The following is a 16655-nucleotide window of genomic DNA, read 5'->3' as shown; positions in this document are numbered from 1 at the left end:
AGGTTATATGGCCCTATATAAACGGCCATTTGTAAATATAACCCGAGCCGCTAGGCGAGGGTTATATTGCAAACAGCCGTTTATATACGGCCATATAACCTGTGAACAATCTTTATTACGAATTTATAATACAGCAGGCATCATTTTTTAAAGAAAAAAGTAAGATTTCTTCACGAGTCGACAGCAGCCGTGTATATAAAACTATATAAACGTCAAGATTATCCAATAAAAAGTGACGTTACAAACGTGCAGTATTATAACATAAGTTATAGACTAGAACTGTACTTACAGTTGTTATTATCATCCTGTTCTTTAATTCATATAATATATTGTTTTGTGCCGCCATTTTATAATACTGTATTGGGGATAAACATTGTACATATGTTAAAGCAAAAATAAAGTTTACGTGAGTTCTTAAGAGGTTGTTATACATTTTCATTATTTTTGCTCTTTTTGCTCTTACCTAAATCTATAGGTTCAACAACCAAACTTTACCTAAAACTCATGTAGACATTGTATGACAAATATGATATGGACTGAATGTAGGCTCAATACTGAAACTAGTGAGCGCGTATAATAAAACTAATAATATATATTATGCGAGCCTCTAGCAGGCATTTTATTATTTTATTCATCGAATTCAATGAATTTCGCTAGTAAACCTACACGAATGAAATGTTCTTTGTATAGCATACTTAAAATTCGTTAAACTGTTAACAGTACAAAATAATGCGCATATAGTGTTATGCTTTAGACAGATTATATGGCAATACAGAAACAACTCATAATATATTATGTAGAAAAAATGTCTTTATGTTATGTATATACCAGTACTCATGTATTCATGAAACAAAGGAACGTGTTTTTTATGGGTTTTTTTATAGATATGGCCTAAATTATCCACAAATTTATTTCAAATTAATTTATTTGATGGTATTAAACGAAACTTGTCTTATATGTTTGAATCAAAATGTAACTCGCATTAAACTTGACAACTTGAGTATACCAGCAAATATATTGAACCATTGAAATGCGACTGTTAGTTGTCATGTCATGTTGAAATAAGGACTAAACGATCAACGTATTTCTCTTCTTTCCCTTTTCACATCATAGTTTATAGACTAGAATTGTATTTACAATTGATATTATCATGCTTTTTTTTACTCAAATAGTATATAGTTTGTCCCATTATACTATTCTGTATAAGCGGTAAACATTGTACATATGTTAAGGCAAAATAAAAGGTTTACTGGAATACAAAAGTGGTTGTTTGCATTTTCATTTTTGTTTTGTTCTGACTAAAATCAATAAGTCCAACAACCAAATTTTATCTGAAACTCATGTAGAAATTGTACGACAAATCAAAGATATCGAATGAATGTAGACTCAATACTGAATTTATTTAACAAGTAGAATAAACTTTTATTATGCAAGCCTCTAGCAAGCAAAACATTATTTCATTCATGAGTTCAATAAATTTAGTAATGAAGAAACACGAATATAGTGTTCTTTTTATCGCATACTCGACATTCGAACTGTTAACAGTAAAACGAATCACTTTTTCTTTCACGTGCTCATAGCGTTACAATTTAGACAGATTATATGGCCATGCGAAATGGGCTGCTTGTTATAGAACCCTGGATTTACGGCTTTACAACCTTTTTATACTGAGTCATAATACCTGTACTTTTAATATAATTACTTTTATAGAGAAATTACGTTAAAGCAAATATAACATTTTCGAAGTTAAATAACGTTTTGATCATGATAACGGCTTCGTGACAAAATACTCTTATAATTATAACAGAATGTCTGGTATTTCATAAAACGAAAGTCATTTTATCTTCAATGAATTCAAAGGTTATTTTGTTAATTTCTATATATTAAGTATACGAGAATAGAAACTCAGAAAACAATTTAATTTAAAAAGAAAACAATTTCATTTATTTTAGAAGTGTTTGTATTAAAGTTTTGTTTCATTTATACAATATTTTACAACTGATTCAATCTTTTATTTCACAAATAAGCAAATGTTAGATTATTTGACATTTAAGCAAACGTAATTACATTGCTACATTGTAGACAAAGTTATGATAACGGTCGATCTCCGACAAATATTATTTCCTGCAATATAAAATACAGTCTAGTAGTCACAATATGTACATATATAAAAAACAAATTAATATAATATTAATAACCAATCAATTTTCCTAATAATATAATTTAACTGCATGTAATAATATAATTTGTTTGAATTATTACAAGAATAATTCCAAAATTACCCAAATGAAAGAAATATGTATGTATAATTTTTTAAGAGCGAATGGCGCCTGTATGAAATCATTGCGTAACAGTTACAACTCTACCAAAGTAGCTGCATAGCAGCATAATCATTTACCATAACTAGATTTTATAAAACATATTTTTATGATATAGCTCTCTACCATTTAAAATGCCATTTTCAAACTAACTTTCATTGAATATAATTCATACATACAGATTTGCAAGTATTTGCAATTATTTTGATGAGTGTATATAACAGTAAGTAACTGTCAAAGTTACTCATTTCGTATGTAATGAAGAGCTTGGGTATTCTAACTGACATATTCAGTTGCCATGTGTTGAAAAATAAGAATTGAAATTGAACATTCAAAAAATATTTGGTCACGGTTACAAATTGCTTGATATTTATTTCAATATTTTAAAGAAGTAATTTCCTACTAAAAATAAAGGCATATATTTAATTCATTTTAATGTTCTGGAAGATAATAGAAAATACAACATCACTCACATTCCTACAAAAGTTATGTTTGTCCTTGTAAATGTGCAAATCTCGTATATAATGTTATGGAAAAATAATCCCGATATACAGAAATGAAACTTCCATCTGAATTATATCAATTTCTATCGTCATGTATTAAGTAAGTTATTACCGCTGTGCACTGGATGTACGAATGTAACAGTTAACTTCCAATTATCTAAGTCTGTTCTTGAAGGTGATAGAAAGTACAATATGTCTGATGGCATTTTCTTCCCCTACAGCAGTATTCAATTTTAAACATTTAAGGTATGACCCTCCTAATGGGCACTATAAGGAAATGGAAAAAAACGACAAAAGGTGAGTAAGGTTGCCTTAGAGGGCGCTTGTATGCAAAATTTAAACACAAATTACCGTACGGAAACACATCTCTGGATTAGAAAGGCTCTTTTTTTTAGAAATGAGGACACTCTAAATAATTTGATATATTTTCCCTTTGATTGTAGTTAAGAAACAAATAATAGCATATAGGTTTTATATGATTCTTCATTATTTAGTCAATGAATCCTTCAAATAGTTATATAATTAAAGCTAAACACTCTTTTCTTTTCAAATGGGATCTGAGAGATACATAAAATGTTTAGTTTAAACTTAAAAGTAAATAGGAAGAAAAACAGGCTTGAATCAACGACCCTCAGTTTCAATGCAGTTAACTATCAAGCCTATTTGAGGTTTAAACTTTAATGTGTCACAGTATAGTTTGTCCTTTGATACTTTTATTTGTCTCGTAAATGTAATGAACGTGTATGTGATTATGCTGTTAAAATTTTAATACAAAAAGTGATTTTTTTATTCTATATAAATAAATGTATATACATATACGGAGAATTAAACTATATGTATCCTTAAAAGTCCTTTAATCTCAACGGAGTATCTTTTATATTTGGTAAAGGGTTTTGCAAATAAAGTTTTTGACATTTGTATGCATCTTTTCCAGGACGCTAACTATAATATTAAGACAATTGAAATATCAAGTGAATAAAAATCGAGAAGATTAACTTTTATAATGAAGAATACAAAAGACTGAAACGGAATGTTAAAGAAAGATGTACAATGTTAAAAGAATCTGATTAAAAAGTGACTTATGTTCGTGTGGGTTGTAGAAAAAAAAGTTAAAAAAAAATAAGTTTAATGCTATTCATAAATGCATCAAAACAACTTTCCTTGCCTGGAAAAAGTCCATGAAAGACAACAAAGAAATTCGACATAGTCTTTTCAGATATTTATGTCAATCTAATTGTATCATTTCCACATTGCTACGCCATTACCTCTTTGATCTATCATTTCGACGCGTGCAAATGTTCCGACTATTGCATAAGGATTTTAAGTGCATTCATGGAGATGTTCTGGAGACAAAGTAGTTTATTTGCAACTGTAACGAACACTTCTTGATATCGATGCTGTATTTGTGATATCTGGAACATGAGTGAACATTTCGTTTTGTAAACATTGTTAATTCTTTTCTTTTTTTTGTTATAACATATAGTTAATAAATTCTGAATCTATAGATCAAAAATATCATAACTTGACAAATTATCAGAATGGCTGAATTCTAAATACATAAAAAAAACATTTCAGACAAGTGCATGCGTATATAGAGTTTATTGTTGGAATTTAATTCTGAGAATAAATTTTCATAATGAATGTAAGTGGCAAATGATCAAGACCGCTTATAACTAATGGGACAAAACAATTAATGTTATTCTTGCATTTATACTACAATACGAGATCATTGTAAGATGTCTTTTCTATTAGTTAACTTTAAATTGCTATTTTAAAATGGTATAACATACATATGTCAAGTTTTAATTTCTATGAATAACATCTAATCAATAGTTTGTTCAAGCCATTTTTACTAGAATCTTTCTGAAGCAGTATAAGCGTCAATACACATATATAATATAAATAAATTTTGTATCACTCGGAAAAGGCTTCAGTTGAACGTTTTTATAAAAGATTCATCGTGATCAACACTGACATAAGTAGAGCATTTTTTTTTCAATCTTCCAATTATTGTGTAACATCCATTTACAATATCTGTTTTATTAAAATCGATCCTAACATGTGCATCTTTTCGCCTTATTCTTGGTTAATGGCTTACATATTTCACGTAATCTTATATATGCTGATTAAGATAAGATACTTAAATCACGAGTAATGTCTTCACAAAGACTTGAAATATTTTCAGCAGAGAATATAGATATAATTCATTTCAACATATTTTTTGTGAAATCATACATATTATGTGATACTTGAATCACTGCTTTAATTTTGTCGATCAAGATGGCACCAATTGGATATTTAGGATTGGTGACCAATTTATCATACCGGTATGGCGATAATTTCTCTCAGATCTAATAATAATGATAACGTCTGCACAATATAACTTAGGGCATATTGGAGAGGAATAACAGTTTATCTTAATTTCCCCAGAGATAATATAAATAACATAATGTGTCTGTTGTTGGCAGCCAATTTGCGTCGCTTTCTGAAACATACCGTTCAGCTGATTCAGAAACAATTATAATTTGTCCCAGTTTAACAGTAGATATTTATTTCATTGTTGTATATTTTATGTTGACAATAATTTGTGTATAATTATACATGATAACCTATATTTGCTATGTAAAACATTTTTCTTACTTTTATCATATTTGACAGAAATTTATTTGATTTTTTTTATAAAAAATAAAGCTTTCATTTTCAAAGTACTTGAATTATATCAGTTTCTATCGTAATGTTATAATTAAGATATTACCGTGTTGCACTGGATGTACTTATTGGATGATAAAAACGAAACCGTAATAGTGCCTTTTTTCCAAATAAGAGATTTTATTTAAATAGATTCGTAGAGTAACACAAGAATGTCCTTTAAAAACAGGTCTGAAAACAAATTTGTTTTTATTCACATTAATAAGCTACAGTGTTCTTCTGTCAAAATGTTTAACAAAACATTACTTTTTCAATTCCCTGAATATATATTAAAGCTGTCATTATAGTGCGACATTTTGCTTGATTAAGGTTGAGTAATAGTTTATTGTATTAACCTAAACTTATATAATTTCCTAATCAAAAAGGTCATTAAAAAGCGTTGAACCAAAAGTTCTAAGAACATCATGGGCCCTTCCCTGGTCTGGTACATAATCAATCTGGAACGAGTTTGGAATAATCTGCTTGTTGAATCTTCGTCATAGAATCCAATTCTTTGAAAATTTGAATAATGACATATTTTTCTCGCAATATGTTTGCACGTATTTGCGTTGATGAAAATACACTTAAATGACGAAGAAAATATTTTTATACAATATGTTATAGATATACTTTAGCGAAATGTATAGGCATGATAAATAACACCAGACTTAGCTGTGTACTTAGACATTGCTGCTGATGCTATTTGCATATAAGCGCAGATTCTGATCGTTCCTAATGTTATTTGCGTATAAGCGCGCAATTCTGACATTGTTAGTAACTGGGAAATTGATATTTTGCTAATATAGTGCTAATATGAAATATAAAGTAAAGCGCCACAATAAATTGCAACTTAATTCTGGTCACTGACAGATTTCACGAATTTGCAAACTGATTTTTCATGTTTTTTTATGTTTAGTTCTGCTAAAGCTAGTGCTAGTGGGCATAAATCTACATTTGTATTTACCACTGCAGTCCATCAAACCTGGCCTGCGACATTTAAATTGTTACCATGCTGAGCGTTCTTTAAGTTTTACGTTTGTCTATTTTATCTTGGCAAATGTAGCTTGACGAGTCATTATCACCGTTAGGTGTCAGAAATAATACATCAACAATTCTACATCATGGCACATACTGCGTCATTCATTCCATAAATTGAATTTAATGCTTCTTTTCTGTTAAAAAAACATTTAGATAAAAAGATTGACGTGTCAAAGAAAAAATATATTGCAAGTTACAAATTGAATTATTAGCGTGGTGTGAGTGTCTCACTTGTTGGCGAGCAGCACTTTGTTTTCCGATCTTTTTAATTCAGATTTTATTCTTGTATTTCGTGAATATACATTTACCTAATAATGCGAGGGTTGTTCTAAAAGTTCTCATAATAATCTTATAAAATACAAACTATGCGTCAATCATGACATTTTCAAATCAATATACAAGACATATTTTTAGTATATATAAATTAAAATGTTTTGATATACAGGTTAAAATATAACAGACATATCATTTAAAACAATGCACTTAAGGAATATATTTTTATTCATTTTTCAAAGCCATTTTTATTATGATAAAGTCTGCACTGACAACTTTGGAACATGTTTGACGAATATATTATTTCGGGAATATAATAATTTCCAAGTTTGTCAAAAGAAATCAATTAATTATAAATTTTATGAGATTTATCTGATTTCAGTCAGATGATGTAAATTTTGTAAGTTTACATATAGTTCTTTGTGTGAATCTATAAATACCGGCCTGGTTCTTTGAAAACGAGCATTCTTCTGTGTTAGCTAGAATGACATTCTGTTACAAGTTTCAGGTATTTGATAGGAAATTATCTGTTATTGTAAAGACTGAGTAAAGATATTGTAGTTATTTTGGTTGTGTCATATTTGTTAGTTCCCGAGTTTAACATAGTGTTAAAAGTCCCAAAGATTTACATTTTAGACAATGTAATGTGCACTATAGCAAACACAACTTTATAAATCTACGCGTTGGACAATATCATAAATTAAAGAGTTAAGTGTGATTACACACCACTTTCAACATTTATGATCCTGACAAGATGAAACCTGACGACCTGTCAGTCATATGTTTAACTTGTTTGATAGTATCTATGATATTTTACTTAAATCTCCTAATTCACGATTTAATCTTTTGACCTTTTTGAAAGCTGTTATGGAGACGACATGAAGATGAATTTCATGAGACAGTGTTCTAAAGTTGATTTGAAAATTGAACTTTTTTAGTAGAAAATTTAACGATATATAGCAACGCTAATCTACCTACTAATTGATATGATTATATCAAACAATTCTACATCTGCATTATTTGGTTTATGAACTGAAAAACAAAGGAAACAATGCAATACTGGATAAAGGAAATATATAAATTATGGTGTGTATTTTTTATTTTTAGATAACAACTTGAAACATTTGATAGCACATACTCGTAATGTTTTTAAAAAACAAATTTGAAATGTTTTTATCTTAATATATATTTTCATCTTGTTCAAATAACTCTATACATCAATTTTCAACTATGTATGTTATTATTAAATTCCATTACATTCAATCATTTAACTATTGAATCAAACTTCATCCAATATTATATAAGTACAGTTTCTAATCGGGACACCTTAATGTTTTAGAGTGTACCTAAATGAATGAAAATTAAATCTTTTACCTTTTAGTTTTTTCAGATAACTAAACGTACACTTTTTTTCTGCTGGACTTTTAGAAAATACTATTTTGCTAATTAAAATGTTGTTTAAACTTAAAATGAACGTTTTTAGAATTATTAATCAATTTTATCAAAGTTAAACAGCTCTGGAAATACGCCAAGGCTTATTGTTTCGTTGTTACTTTATTCTCAAAGTTTAAAAAGTGAAATAAATATTTCAATCTATTGAGACTGGAAATGGAAATTCCCACAGCTCATAGTATTATTATTAATGTCAATAAACAAACTTAACGAAATTAAAGAAACAAACTAGTAAACGAAATCAATAAAACACTACTGTCATGAACGAGGACAACTATCAGAAAGTGACCTGCTGTTTGAAGATGTGTCACATCAGATTGTAGGTTCAATGAAAACTAATATCTGCAACAAGTTGTACTTTAAAAGTTTTAAGAAATCCCTATTCACAAGTTCAATCTGCAAGATAATTCAGACTGTTTTTGAAATAACAATTGCGAAAGCTTCAGAGAGTATATAGAATCAAGGAGTTCATATATTAAACTTGTTCACAGCAATAGGAACCAGACATATTAAATGACAACCGATTTTCCTCTCCGGAGTGACAATGATGTGATAAAAGTCTTATTTAACATTTCAATTCTGTCTGGGGAAATTTGTATGGGTACTCCCGAAAGACTATTTTATGCCTCTGTTGTGGATAACATACATTCATTCATCTTTAAGAAATTAAGATAAATGAAGATAAATTTTGTAACCATTTATCACGGGAACAGTTGGAATGTATTGCATAATCTGTTCGATTGTTATATGACAATTTAAAGAAATATTTAGTGGTAAAAGGCAAAGAACAAAGAACAGAAGAATATATGGGACAAAAGCCAACGGCTTAGGTGAATATGTATAACCGATTTTCATAGATAGAAAGAGCTCACAAATTATGGCTATTTGTTTAAATTAAAAAGAAATAGTTCTTGTATTTATATTAGTTCTATAAAACTAACATGTATCCTTAAATATGAATATGATATTTTCAAAAAGTTTGGACGATTTATGCAACGAGTTAATGGGCTATGACATGGATCAAGTATAATATCCTTTCTTGTTTCGCAATATTGCCCATGATACATCACTGTTATCATTAAAAAAGATTGAAGACAAAATATGATAGCATACAAATGTAGCGTATCCATTCTTTCGGCAGACAATGTGACTTCGTTTAATATAGCAACAAATTAAATGTGGATGCTACACATCAAAAACGCCGCCAAATGATGTGAACAGTCAATCAGGATTGAAAATCGTTCTCTATTACAGTTGAATATCCGAAGCACAAATCAATGTTTTCTCCATGTTCTTGGTATGTGTTCGTTCTTTAATAATTAAGTTACATTTTTTTGTGAAAAAGAAAAACCTAATGCATAAATTCACAAAGTAATGCCATGTCTGAAATTCTTAAATGTATATCGGTTGCGACAAAGATTGAAACGTCTGGTCGAAGCAAAATAAATTGGATAACAAGTAAAATTGAAATAATTTGTATACATAAAATAAATTCAAGACAAAATGTGCCGAAAATATGTCCATTTAAATATCGGTACGAATTGCATAGTGTTCGAATGATTTTGAGGACAAACTGTTCTGCAGTGATCTCCCCTTACTGGCCGTAGCGTAACCTGTGTACTTTTTTAACTGTTGAGGGAGAACCGCTTCTCTGATAGTGGGCGTGGTTTAGGCTGTTCAACTGGTTATTTAATTATTCGACCAGTGATATTGACCAAAGTTGTCTTCCGCCCCGTATGCAAGCATAGTTACGGAGCATCATATTAAATTTGGCGACAATTTAAAGCGGATTCGAACTTCAACAGAGGCGGGGCATATAAATTAAGTGACACTGCCTCAGTCGTTACCTCCCACAACGGTTAAGTTTTAAAACAATCGACTATAGACTGGCTCATTGGCACGTTATTTATTATGTAGATAAACTTAGATAATGATAAAAAGAATATGATTTTCAAACATGGCACTATGACTTCAGTTAAACGTTTATACTAATCCCTTAAAGCTCTGTGACATGTTGTACATCAGAAAAGCTATTTTTATTAGAAATCTTGAAAACAGTGTGATTTTGTCAAAACAAAATAATAAACAAAATCAATTCTAATGCATTTATCAAGAAATGCATTTATTTCATTTCTCAAAAGCTATTTTTGTGTCATATTATAGTTTCCAAAATGTTACTCATTGGCGAATTATTTTAATAATATTTTCTCTTATTAAGTTTCGCAATTAGTAAAGTTATAAAGTTTATTTATTTCTTTGTCAAGTCAAGATACTACTTTGTTTATATTTTGCTATTTTTACTACACAATTATTTCACTTTCAGCGCTATGTTCTTCAGTTGATAATTATCTAACATGCTCAAAAACATTTACTTTAACATTTTAAACGCATTGTCATTTCTACGGAGGGGAATCAATCGTTTCTGAGTGATCATGTGCTTTTAAAGAACAATTGACAAGCTATGATTACTTAATATATATTTCTCTGTGTGCTTGCAATGACAAAAATGGATAAAAATTATATCTTTAGCGTGCTGTGCACTCTAATCTAGTGATCAAATGTATAGTTCTTTTTTTGTATATATCTGTGTCATTATGACTACAAATGCAAATTAAATATAACATGACATTTTGTAGGGATTAATAGGGATTTAGATCTGGGAATAATAACAGCCTGGTTCAGACGAACAACGTGTACTCTGTTATCAGATACAAACTAACACGAATACGATTCTGCAAATTACAAGATTATTTTCGTCTGCAATGCACTTGAAAGAAACTGAGAGAAGCTTAAGATTCAACGCTAATTGAAAAGAAAAACAGGGACAAGTTTGCTACAAAAGATGTAATATTTTGTTTAAACTATTTCTAGAAAAACAGAATTGAAAAAATAGCCTACCATCATAGAGCAGCAGAGTGTCTTAAATTTATATTGATGTTTCTAGATTAAAGAAAAACACACCAAGATCGTGTCCAAATGTTGAGTTCTGTTTAAACCGGTACTAGCAGGGGACGTTGACGGTAGCTTGCATTAGCCACTACCGTCCAAGAACAGAGCCAATAAATCGTGCCTTCAACCTATTAAATTTTGCCGTTTTGGGCGTTTGTTAAGTATTTGATAGGACATGAAATTTATCAAATAGATTACTACCATTATCTTCCGATAACATTAACCTCTGTAAGGGCAACATGACTTCAGATATATGCTAATTTTCATACAATCTAGAGCTTGTTTTAAATATTTTTATATTGTCAAATAAATAGATAAAGTTTTTTTTTAAAATACACGGTTTTACTTGACAAAAACTTACTCCATAAGAATTTTTGTCGTACCTGTCTATGATACAAATGTTGTTTATTAAACATGTGTGCAAATACATGAAAAGATAAATGCTTTGTTGACAAAATATGAAAAACAAGATCATCAAGAAAGCAAGACATTCAAAAAACGTAACCCCCACAGGACCACCGGCAACGAAAACTGCCTGATTATAACTGGAATTGCATGTGTACCAAAAAGCACCAAATTCGATTCTGCTAGCATATAATTAGTTTTAACATTATTCATTTCCCGAATATATATACTCATAAATGTATACATTTACAAAACAAAATAAACATATTTGTATTTAAATAAAGGATTGGAACGGAAGACAAAGTTCCATAAAAATGTTCTCCTTTTTAATGTAATTTTATAATGTACTATATCAAAAAGTATGACAAATCGGAAATTTAAATATTTCGAGAAAAATAGATGCTAAAATGTGTAAGAAGTAAGAAACTATATAGCAATAAAAATAACTGAAAAGTACTAATTAAATGTGACGTTTTACTTTACAAAAAGTAATCAAGTATAAATATTGATCAAGTTAAGAGGAGAGAAAGAGTGTCTCACAATAAAATTAGAGAAATCGTTTTGTTTCGGATATGTAAATACGAACATGCTTGAAAACAAAGGCATTATTTGTATCAGGGATATTTGGGTTGCCAAAGAGAAGTATTAAGAGTAAAGAGTTCCTTGAAATATAGATTAACAGAATCCTAAAGAAAGCCCAACACGACAACATTGAAAATGCTGAAGGCTCGGTCTGATTGGACTTGCTCATGGACGGTACTGGAAAGTGTAAGTTACCGTCCATGCCCCATACATGCTATAGCACCATAGCACCGGCTTAAGCAGAATTCAACATTTAAACACGAAAATATTGTGTTTCTGGGATCTGGATATAGGCAAAGCGAGGTATTTAGGTGTTATGCCGTATTAAATTTTGTAAAACAAAATAAGCCTATGGGTATGACGTCTATGTTCTAATGATTCCCAACTGACTTCAAATTTACATATTTTTCATATCTTGTTTCACAGGTACTATTCTAGAGCATTCGTTTAGTATTTATCTAAAAGATCAAGTTCATATTGAAATGCATTTCAGAATACGACGTCTGCATTTTCAACAATTGGTCAAGCATTTGGAGTGGTTGGTGACAACTGTTTCTTTTTCTAGAGACGATAATCTGCCCACGCAATTAATTTTTGAATATCTGATTATAATTGTTGGTTGTACTGCAATTTGTGGCTTTTCAATGACAAGATAGAGACCTGTATCATCATCAGAATGGTCAACATTAGATTGACGATCTTGAACAATGTCATTATCAAAAATTAGAAAAAGCAAATGACAAAGAAAAAGCAAAGGCCTACATAATATATAACTATCGTAACAGTTTCTTAAAAACTAGGAAATGGTGAGCATTTTTTATAATCTAGTCGTTCTTTTATAGTCTTAGGCGTTCTTTAAATTGTCATATATCTAATTATGATGATACAGTCTGCACGCTTTAACTATAAAGCATATTGTGTGGGAAATAATAGTTTATCACAATGTCCCTCAAGCAACGTATAAATAGCATTGACTGTCTGTCAATGTGAAAGACAATTTGCAACGTATTGTGATTCTATCCCATTTTCAACTAATGCAATATATATTAAAGTAAGTCTCTTTAATAAATGTATAAAATAGACAGTCGACTCGAATATAAAATGATATTTTGTCTGCCTTATCTTTGTTGATGTCGATAAAGAACATTTAACGATATGAGAAGTTACAGAATAAGTAACTACAGTATTGTAAAAGCACGTTCACATTTAATTTCAAACCGACCACGAAAGAAATATCAGTAAATTACATAACTATATTGATATCATGAATTTTATAAAATGTATCTTCAATTTCGGAAAAGTGATATTGCAAATAGCAAATGTTAAGAATTGAAGACATCATTAATCATATGAAGAAAAAAGTCATTCGAAATATAAAGTTCCATATTTTTGTGTTCAAATATTTAAACAAATAAGTCACGAGTTCATCGAATAGTCTGGCCAAATGTTACACACGAAAAAATTAAAGATATTATATCAATATCATCAATTTATTGTATTCCTGATTTATTCCTGATTCCATATGTATTGCTCTTTTTATTTCATTTTTGTATCCAAGGGGGATTTGCAACAGCTAGATGTCTGACAACTTAATTTTAAGGCAAATCCTTTGATATTGCAGGAAATATCTATGAATCATTCGTTGAAAACTAAAATGGCATATATTCAATTAAACTTGTGAAAGTTCCCTAAATATTATCATACACAAGACATACCCAAATATTTTATAACGTATGGTCAGTAAGCTGCATTGAATTCGGTGTGAACATTTACCTTTTCATGTTAAATATTGAATACTGCTTAAACCGGGGCTAGGGGGCGTGAACGGTAACTTGCACTTTCCTTTACCGTTCGTGAACAGGCTTAATCAAACCGAGCCTGCAATATTTTCAATTTTGTCATTTTGTGCGTTCTTTAGGGATTCATTATATCTGTCTATTTCCTCATGGAAAGATATAGACGTGATATTTTCTAACACAAGATAGCCTTATGATGTAAGAACATTGCATTTTTGTTGATTTATTCTCATGCTGATTTGAGAAAATTTGTAAAATGTAATGGGAAAAATATTGATCCAGTATCTTATGCATATTACTATATTTGTCTAAAATAATACATACTGTCCGAAAAGATATCTGCTTTACATAATAGTGAAAGGTGTTTTCTAATATGTTTAAGAATTATGCTATGTTATTTCTAAATGACAAGAAAAATATTTCTGTTTGCTTATGAAATATACAGTCAATCCTTGTCTTTTCTCCATGCTTTTGTGTCACAGTTTAGCAGAGAATGGATTATTTACTATAAAATTATGTCCGTTTGGCCAAACAACACTTAATATGGTTTGTCCTAGGCATGCTATTTGTTTTTAATTTACTATATATATATATATTCAGCAATGACGGAAAGGAACAACAGTCAATTCATTTTTCTATAATGCAGAATAATTTTGATATAATATAAAAAATGTTTGTTTTTAACATCCAATATGCATCGCCATGTAATCATCGTACAGTTTATCGATTCAGAATCAGTTAAAATTTTCGTGTTTACACCTGACGTTCGGTTAATATGACTTGACTGTATAAAGATTATCAGTGTCAGACGACATTTATTTTACATGATGGCTTAAAAATCTATAAAATAATCCATTATCTCTTATGAACAGATTCAATCAAACCGAGACTGCAAGATCATTTTCAAACTTTGTTTCTATCGCTCTCATGGTATCTTCTCTTTTTCAGATTTTTATGCTCGCAATAACAGGTGTCAAATGCTGTGTTGCAACTAAGATTGTAAAAACTGTAAAGTTTTAAAGCACATTACTTTGCTTCTGTGTTGTTACATATTTCAAGTCCTTTGGGACCATTGATTTCAATACTTCATTGTGTTTGAGATTAAATACTGAATAAACCGGTGCTAGATAGAGAGGGCATTAAAATGTCGCACTTTCTATTATCTCTTATCAACAGACTATGTTTGTTTTGCAATTTTCATATTTAACTTTTGTTTTCGTTGCTCTCAAGGGATCTCATTTCTGTCAGATTTTTAAAAGGGTTTAAAATTATATCTGGCAAAATATTTTTTATTTCAAAAACTGTACAAGCATGGTGTTTTCATATTCGGATTTGGCATAGATTGGAAGAGCGTTTGCAAAAGTATTTTCTGTCATTATAGCACACGAATTTTACAAAGAAACATTATACAATATACCCTTACAACTACGTTAGCCATTTTAATAAATTTTGCAACAATTTTGTTAAATCACCACTCTCTTTATAGAAAATTTACAATCATCTCAATGTTGCTCGTTTGGTATAATTTTGATAAAAAAAACCCCCAAAGATCTTACACTTTTAAGCCAATTTAAAAATTCATAACCTTGCCTTGATTAATTCTCATTACAAATGTGACAATATTAAAGATTTTCTTAAAAAGTCATTTAATACAAAACTGATACTGATATTTCACCTTGAAATAAAATAGCGTACCGATTTGACATTAACTGAAATTTTAACGCCTGCACAACCTTGAAGAGAAAAGTGATCATAAAAACTAATAAAATCAAGCAAAATAAAAGGCACACCACATATTTTAAATGTAATTTCGTCCAAAAGTGTTATCATGTTTTACTACAGTAACTTTAAAGTTTGACATTCGTTTACTACAACTAAAGCAATTAGACATTTAGATCGCGTGAGAAGACTCGTATATCACTTAATGAAGAACACTTTTAATTGTCCTTCTCCGTTAATAAGGCTCTAAGCTTTTCATAATTAGAAATTAACAGAATAACAACTTTTTTCCGAAGGTTTTTCCATTATTCAAGTATGAAAAGGTAAAGGTCGTATTCTGTACTTAAATGCATGTGTTGAAACGTCATCAAATATGGACTATGTCATTCTAAAGGGACAGTGTGTCTAAATTATGCCTAACTCTTTGGTTTTACACTTGATATTTTTAGAATAAAGGAATTGTATTCATTCCTTCAACGGACCACTTAACTTCATATTGTAGTATTTATGGTATCAAAATAAAAAAAATCGCTACTTGGTTATTTGATTTGTTCTAAAAATGTACTTATTCATCTAGTACATACAAAATCTTTAATTTTGAGCGAATGCTTTTGCTATAGAGCAACAAAAGGCTTTAGTAAATGTCAGATCACCAGCAATCAGCAATGACCTAGATATGTTCTGTTTATATCTAATTAGACAATTATTTGAGATGACGTTTACATAATATCAAAAGGAATATTTAAGTGTTTTTACGATCCATTTTGATATTTGGTACGTGTTAAGGTACTATTATATCATTCACACGTTTATATCTGAGTTAACAGGCAAATAATGTATAAGTGTTACGTGACATTTGTAGGGATTACTAAGAATTTTGATACGGGAATAAGTACGGCCTTCTTCAGTACATGTTTAATGTATACCCATGC

Source organism: Ruditapes philippinarum, unplaced genomic scaffold (assembly GCF_026571515.1).
Source record: "Ruditapes philippinarum isolate M1 unplaced genomic scaffold, ASM2657151v2 ctg236_1_1_1_1, whole genome shotgun sequence".
Lineage (NCBI taxonomy): Eukaryota > Metazoa > Mollusca > Bivalvia > Venerida > Veneridae > Ruditapes > Ruditapes philippinarum.
This window is presented reverse-complemented; position numbering follows the sequence as displayed.